Source organism: Grammomys surdaster, unplaced genomic scaffold (genome assembly GCF_004785775.1).
Source record: "Grammomys surdaster isolate TR1022 unplaced genomic scaffold, NIH_TR_1.0 125372, whole genome shotgun sequence".
Classification (NCBI taxonomy): domain Eukaryota; kingdom Metazoa; phylum Chordata; class Mammalia; order Rodentia; family Muridae; genus Grammomys; species Grammomys surdaster.
The window spans coordinates 797,544-805,452 of record NW_021620244.1 but is presented as its reverse complement, the minus strand read 5'-3'; positions in this window follow the sequence as shown (position 1 = coordinate 805,452).

Sequence of the window (7,909 nt, the reverse complement as noted above, 5' to 3'; positions counted from 1 at the left end):
ACAAAAGAATATACCATCTTCTCAGCACCTCATGGTACCCTCTCCAAAAGTGACCATATAACTGGTCACAAAACAGGCATCAACAGATACAAGAAAATTGAAATAATTTCATGCATTCTATAAGATCACCACAGATTAAGGCTGGTCTTCAATAATGATAAAATCAATGGAAAGCTCACATACACATAGAACCTTAAAAATGCTCTACTCAATGATAACTTAGTCAGGGAAGAAATAAATAAGAAATTAAAGATTTTCTAGAATTTAATGAAAATGAAGATACATTATATCAAAACTTATGGGACACAATAAAAGCAGTGCTAAGAAGAGAAAACTCATAGGTTTAAGTATCTACAAAAAGAAACTGAAGAGAACATACACTAGTGGCTTGACAACATACTTGAAAGCTCCAAAAAACAAAGAAGCAAACATACCAAAGAGGAGTAGACAGCAGGAAATAATCAAACTCAGGGCTGAAATCAACCAAGCGAAAACAAAAAGAACCATACAAAATATCAACAAAACTAGGAGCTAGTTCTTTGAGAAAATCAACAAGATAGATAAACTATTAGCCAGATTAACCAGAAGACAGAGAGACCATATCCAAATTAATAAAATCAGAACTGAAAAGGGAGATATAACAACAGAAACTGAGGAAATTAAATAAATCATCAGATCCTACTACAAAAGCCTATACTCAACAAAACTGGAAAATCTGGATGAAATGGACAATTTTATAGACAGATACCAGGTACCAAAGTTAAATCAGGAGCAGATAAATCATATAAACTGTCCCCAAATCCCTAAAGAAATAGCAACAGTCATTAACAGTCTCCCCACCAAAAAAGTCCAGGACCAGATGGTTTTAGTGCAGAATTCTAACAGATCTTCAAGGAAAACCTAGCACCAATTCTCTAAAAAAATATTCCACAAAATAGGAACAGAAGGAACACTACTCAATTCATTCTATGAATCTACAAACACACTCATACCTAAACCTCATAAAGATACAACAAAGAAAAAGAACTTCAGACCAATCTCCCTTACGAATATTGATGCAGAAATACTCAGTAAAATTCTTGTAAACTGAATCCAAGAACACATCAAAACAATCATCCATCATGATCTTGTAGGTTTTACCCCAGGAATGCAGGGATGGTTCAATATTTGAAAATCCATCAAAGTAATCCTCTATATAAACAAACTCAAAGAAAAAAATCACACGATCAATTTATTAGATGCTGAGAAAGCATTTGACAAAATTCAACACCCCTTCATGGTATAAGTCTTGGAAAGATCAGGAATTCAAGGCCCATACCTAAACATATTAAAAGCAATATACAGCAAGCCAGTAGCCAACATCAAACTAAATGGAGAGAAAGTTGAAGCATTTCCACTAACATCAGGTACTAGACAAGGCTGCCCACTCTCTCCCTACCTATTCAATATAGTACTAGAAGTTCCAGGCAGAGATATTAAACCACAAAAGGAAGTCAAAGGGATATAAATTGGAAAGGAAAAAGTTAAAATATCACTATTTGCAGGTGATATGATAGTATATTTACGTGACTTGAAAACTTCCACTAGAGAACTCCTAAACCTGATAAACAACTTCAGCAAAGTGGCTGGATATAAAATCAACTCAAACAAATCAGTAGCCTTCCTCTACTCGAAATTTAAACAGACTGAGAAAGAAATTAGGGAAATGACACCCTACACAATAGTCACAAATAATATAAAATACCTTGGTGTGAATCTAACCAAGTAAGTGAAAGATCTGTATAACAAGAACTTCAAGTCTCTAAAGAAAGAAATCAAAGAAGATCTCAGAATATAGAAGATCTCCCATGCTCATGGATTGGCAGGAATAATATAGTAAAAATGGCCATCTTGCCAAAAGCAATTTACAGATTCAATGCAATCCCCATTCAAATCCCAACCCAATTCTTCACAGAGTTAGAAAGAGAAATTCTAAAATTCATTTGGAATAATAAAAACCCAGAGTAGTAAAAACTATTCCCAACAATAAAATTCTGGAAGAATCACCATCCCTGACCTCAAGCTGTACTACACACCAATAGTGATAAAAAAATAAAACCTAAAAAACAAAAACCAAAACCAGCATGGTATTGTTACAGAGACAAGCAGGAAGATCAATGGAATAGAACTGAAGACCCAGAAATGAACCCACACACCTATGGTTACTTGATCTTTGACAATGGAGCTAAAACTGTCGAGTGGGAAAAGGACAGCATTTTCAACAAATGGTGCTGGTTTAACTGGAGGACAACATGTAGAAGAATGCTAATAAATTCATTCTTATCTCCTTGTACAAAGCTCAAGTCCAAGTGGGTCAAGGACCTCCACATAAAGCCATATACACTGAAACTAATAGAAGACAAAACGGGGAAATGCCTGAACACATGAGCACAGGGGAAAAGTTCCTGGACAGCACACCAATGGCTTATTCTCTAAGATCAATAATTGACAATTGGGACATCATAAAATTGCAAAGTTTTTGTAAGGCACAGGACACTGTCAATAGAAGAAAATGGCAATTCACAGATTGGGAAAAGATCTTTACCAATCCCATATCCAATAAAGGACTAATATCCAATATATACAAAGGAACTCCAAGAAATTAGACTGAATGCAACCAAGTAGCCCTATTTAAAATGGGGTACAGATAGAAAGAAAGAATTCTCAACTGAGGAATACCGAATGGCTGTGAAGCACCTAAAGAAAATTTCAATATCCTTAGTCATCAGGGAAATGCAAATCAAAACAACCCTGAGATTCCATCTCACACCAGTCATAATGGCTAAGATCAAAAACTCAGATGATAGTGGATGCTGGCAAGGATGTGGAGAAAGAGGAACACTCCTACATTGTTGGTGAGATTGCAAGTTGGTACAATCAATGTGGAAATCAGTCTGGTGGTTCCTCTGAAAATTGGAGATAGCATTACCTGAGGACCCATCTATACCACTTCTGGGCATATACCCAGAAGATGTTCCAACATGTAACATTGACACATGCTCCACTATGTTCAAAGCAGCCTTATTTATAATAGCTAGAAGCTGGAAAGAACCCAGATGTCCTCCAACACAGCAATGGATAAAAAAATGTAGTACATTTACACAATGGAATATTACTCAGATATTAATGAATACAATGAATTCTAGAAATTCTTAGATAAATTGATGAAGCTAGAAAATATCATCTTGAGTGAGGTAACACAATCACAAAAAATACACATGGTATGTACTCACTGATAATTGGATATTAGCCCCAAAACTTGCAATATCCAAGATACAACTCACAGACTACATGATGCTCATGAACAAGGAATATGAAAGTGTGTGTGCTTCAGCCCTCCTTAGATGGGATAACAAAATACTCATGGTAACATATATGGTGACAATGCGTGAAACAGAAACTGAAGGAGGGGCCATCCAGAGAGTGCTCTACCTGGGTATCCATCCCTTGCGCATTCACCAAAGGTTGACACTGATGTGGATGCCAGGAAGTGCATGCTGACAGGAGCTAGATATAGCTGTCTCCCTAGAGGTCTGCCAGATCCTGAAATATACAGAGGTGGAAGCTCACAGCTAATCATTGTGCTGATCATGGGGTTCCCAATGTAGGAGTGATAGAGAAGACTGAAGGAGCTGAAAGTGTTTGTGTCCCCATGAGGAGAGCAACAATACCAACCAACCAGAGCTCCCAGGTTCTAAACCACCAGCCTGAGAGCACATAGGAAGGTACCCATGGCTCCAGCTGTATGTGTAGGGGAGGATGACAGTGTCAGGCAAAGGTGGCTGTGAAAGTCCTTGGTCCAGTGAAAGCTGGACTCTCCAGTGTGGGGGAAATCATGGGTGGGGAGGTGAGAATGGGAGGGTGGATTTGGGCATATTCTCATAGAAGCAGGATGAAATGTTTAAGAGCTAACCTAACAACAGGATAGGGGTTTATTGGGGGAGTGAAGCAGATTGTATCTGAAATGTAAATAAAATATCCAATAAAAATTTTTTTGGAAAAAATAAAAAATAAAAATAGCTTGTAAGTACTGGAAGAAATGAGTCAGGCTTTGAGATGAAGCAAGAGGGTAGTGGGCTTGATTACTGCTGGTATAACAGCTTTAATTACATTAATTGCTGGCATCACTGCTTCTGCAATTTCTGTGACAAAACAAGTAAAGACAGCTACTTTTGTTAATCATTTAACAAAAAATGTTACTAATGTGTTGAAGATATAAGAGCATTTAGATAAGCATTTGGAAGATTGGATTGATGCTCATTATCCTATTCAAATCACTGGAAAGAGGTTCAGAATGTAAGGGTAATTAGCCATCTTGAGTGTCATGCCAAATACCATTGGATTCATGTTAGTTCTAAAATTAACAGTGGTATTCATTATAATTAGGAAGAAGATTAAAGACACTTGCAGTGTATTTGGTATAATTCTAACAGTTCTCAGGATGTTTTAATGATACATAGGGAGCTTATATATTTCAGGAATGCTGCTCTGCTGAGTGTTGATGTGGTAGATATTGCAGATAAAATTACCCATGGCCTGAGGTCAGTATTTCTATTTTTGTCAAGCTTCAAGAATAGCATATTTAGCTTGATCATGATAGCCATTTTGGTCCTGGAAATACTTTTATTACTGCCCATTGTGTTAAAGCTTGTGTATAACAACATCAACATGTTGGCAGCCAAAGTACATGGCTTGATCCTGAAAGTGGACCCCCAGACAGAATTATTAAAGTAACAGGCTGGCAAGCCAAAGATGGGTAAGATTCTGCACAGAGCCTTACCAACCTAAGACATAAGTGCAATGCTTTGGATAATGCATATTCCATGATGGGTAAGAAAGACATTCTTATCAGAATGACCAAAGACAGGCTCAGTCTTGTTAATGAAATAAAAAAGGGTGAGAGGTGGAGAGCATTTGGAGCTGCTTGGCATGAATCTGACATGAACCAAGGACAAGGAAATGGGATGTTTGGCAGGAATATGACATTGACCAAGGACAAGGAAATAGGCTTCAGATAGGAATCTGACATCAGGCTAGAACAAAGAAGTAATTTCAGACAGGAATCTAAATCTTAGTCTAGAACAAAGAAGTAATCTCAGGCAGGAATCTAAATCTTAGGCTATAACGAAGAAGTAATTTCAGACAGAATCTAAACAAGGAAGTAGGCTAGAACAAGGAAGTAGGCTTCAGACATGAAAATGACTTTGGGCTAGGACAGGGAAGTAGTAGGCTCAGATATTTTGGTCATTCTGATAAAGTCTTTTTAGAAACAATGATCAAGGAAGTTTTCACATAATTGTGTTTAATGCCTTGCTTTTTCTTTGACTATTTGTGTTTATTGTCTTGCTAGTTTCCTTGACTATTTGCATTTATTGCATTGCTAGACCCTCAACCTAGACCTGACCTTAATACATCCATGTAATTAAAATGGTATAAAAGAAAAAAGGAGGAGTGATGGCATAGAGGTTTCTTGGGAGGGGAAATGGGGAAAGGGGATGACATCTGAAATGTAAATAAGTAAAATATCCCATTTAAAAAAGAAAATAAAAAAAAAGAATCATCTTTAAAAGTAGGTTTGAAAATATTAAAGTTATACCTAGCTGAATTTGTTTTTTCAGGTAAGACTGTATTCTTAAGGGGATCACAGTTTGGATGTTTTATAGATTTGAAGTCGATAAAGAGAAGAAGTCTTTGAACCTATGATGATTTTAGAAATACTTTCATTAACTTGAACATTTAGACTTCTTCCTCAGCATGCTCGTTTGTAGTCGAGTCCTTGATGGGAGGAGCTCTGTCTCTACTTACAGAACCTAGAACTGAGCTGCCTCAGCTGTGGCTCAGCTTTGAGCCCTTTTTCCATGTTCTATACCTCTTTGGGCTCTGTGGCTCTGTTCGAAAAGATTATGGGATGTTTAAGAGCTAACCTAAGCAATAATTTAACTACAAGAAAATGTGTAGCCCTGGTGCTAGATGCAGAGAAAGAGAAAGAAGCACAGCAGTGGTTACAATGTTGGGCAAAACCAGCAGTGAATGTAGAGGAACAGCCAGATGTCAAGACTGAAAACACCAGGAGCTACACCTATTATAGCTATTATGTGGGCAGAAGGAAGGTTAGGAGAACTCAGTCAGATTGTAAGACCACTACAGGAATCCTAATCAGGAATCCCAAAGGAGAATTATGTAAGAGGATAGGAGGCTCCAATCTAAGACACCAGGGCCAAAATATTACTAATTCCTTTGTGAGGAAAAATTAAATAAGACCACACCTGAGTTATAGATGCTGTAATTGCTGATATTTATCACTTACTTGTTGAATAAATATGTTTGTATTTTTACTTAGACTCTTTCACATACAGTCTTTTGGGGTTTCTTTCCTGTTGATATTTTTTCTTTAAAGATTACAAGGGAGATCTCCATACACACTATTAAATGATCTCAAAAGTTTATCTTGTTATATAGTCTCGGGACTTACAGATAGCTGAGTTTGGAATCATCAAGCCTTCATTACATTGACTCCTAGTCAGATAACATACACCCAGGAATGGCTTGCTATCTTTGCCCATGACTGAGGACATTTCATATAGAAATTACCTATTAGAGAACACTGGCTTGCTTAAAGTGAAACAAATATGGAAAAGAATATTCTCATTCTCATTCAACAAAGAGAATATTTGAATGAATATTCTCTTTCAAACAAAGCATCAAAACACAGCATGCATTTTTTTCTGTATACTTGGAAAATAATTTTATCATATAATGATGTAATAATAATTCAGTCATACTATATGACCCCTTCATCCAAGGAAGTGCAAAACTTTTAAACAAGCCACTTCTAAAAACTGTCACATCCTCTTGCATACAGCAACAGAAAAGCCCTGACTTGGCAAGTTCCTATCTTACCTTAATAGGCTGGATGATGTCCTTGGTTAGCTGAGGTGGGCCCTGTGGAGGACCTTATAAGTGTTTTATTAAGAAATAAGAAGCACACAAAAAGTTTGATTATAATGTGCACCTGGGTATCATTCTTAATATGCTTTCATAGACTAAAAAACTAATGGTTTCTTCAGAGGCAATAATGCTGCATGCTAGGAAGCAGATCAGTAGAAGTTCAAATAGATTCAGAATCCATAATGTTGACCACACAGCAACAGTAAAATAGCCATAAAATGCTACTCTGGCACGACCAGTTATTATAACAATAGCTCAACAGTTTGGCATTTCCAGTAGTAAAATACCTAGGCTTCTGAACTTTAAAATCAGTTCCAGTAAATTTTAATCAGAGCAGGGAAGACAACTGTACTTGGAAGATGCTGGCTCATTTTCTTGCTCACTCATACTGATGCTGGAGCAACTGCTCCTTGACTCAATTACCTGATCATGAAGCAATACACTTCTGGACACCTAGAAGGCTGCTGTTTATTTTGAAACTCCAGAGCAGAACTGGACAATTATTTTGACTTCAAGTTTAACTTGTTCCGCTTGGAAGTATATAGTATTCTATTGTGGATGGGTATCACATATCAGAAATGACTACTTAATATCTTTCAGAAATCTGTGCCTAGAACTAACCTTGTACCACAGCTTTCCATACTCAATCCCACTCAGAAAGAGCTAGGGTCCCAGGAGTGCTGACACACCTAAGACAAGAGGTTCACAGGTTCACAGGAGGGACAAGCTACAGTCAGACACAGCAAGATCAGCTAATACCAGAGATAACCAGATGCCAAGAGGCAAGCATAAGAACATAAGTAACAGAAACCAAGGCTACTTGGCATCCTCTGAACCCAGTTCTCCCACCACAGCAAGCCCAAGATACCCCAGCACACTGAAAAAACAATAATCTGTTTTAAAATCAAATCTCATTATGATA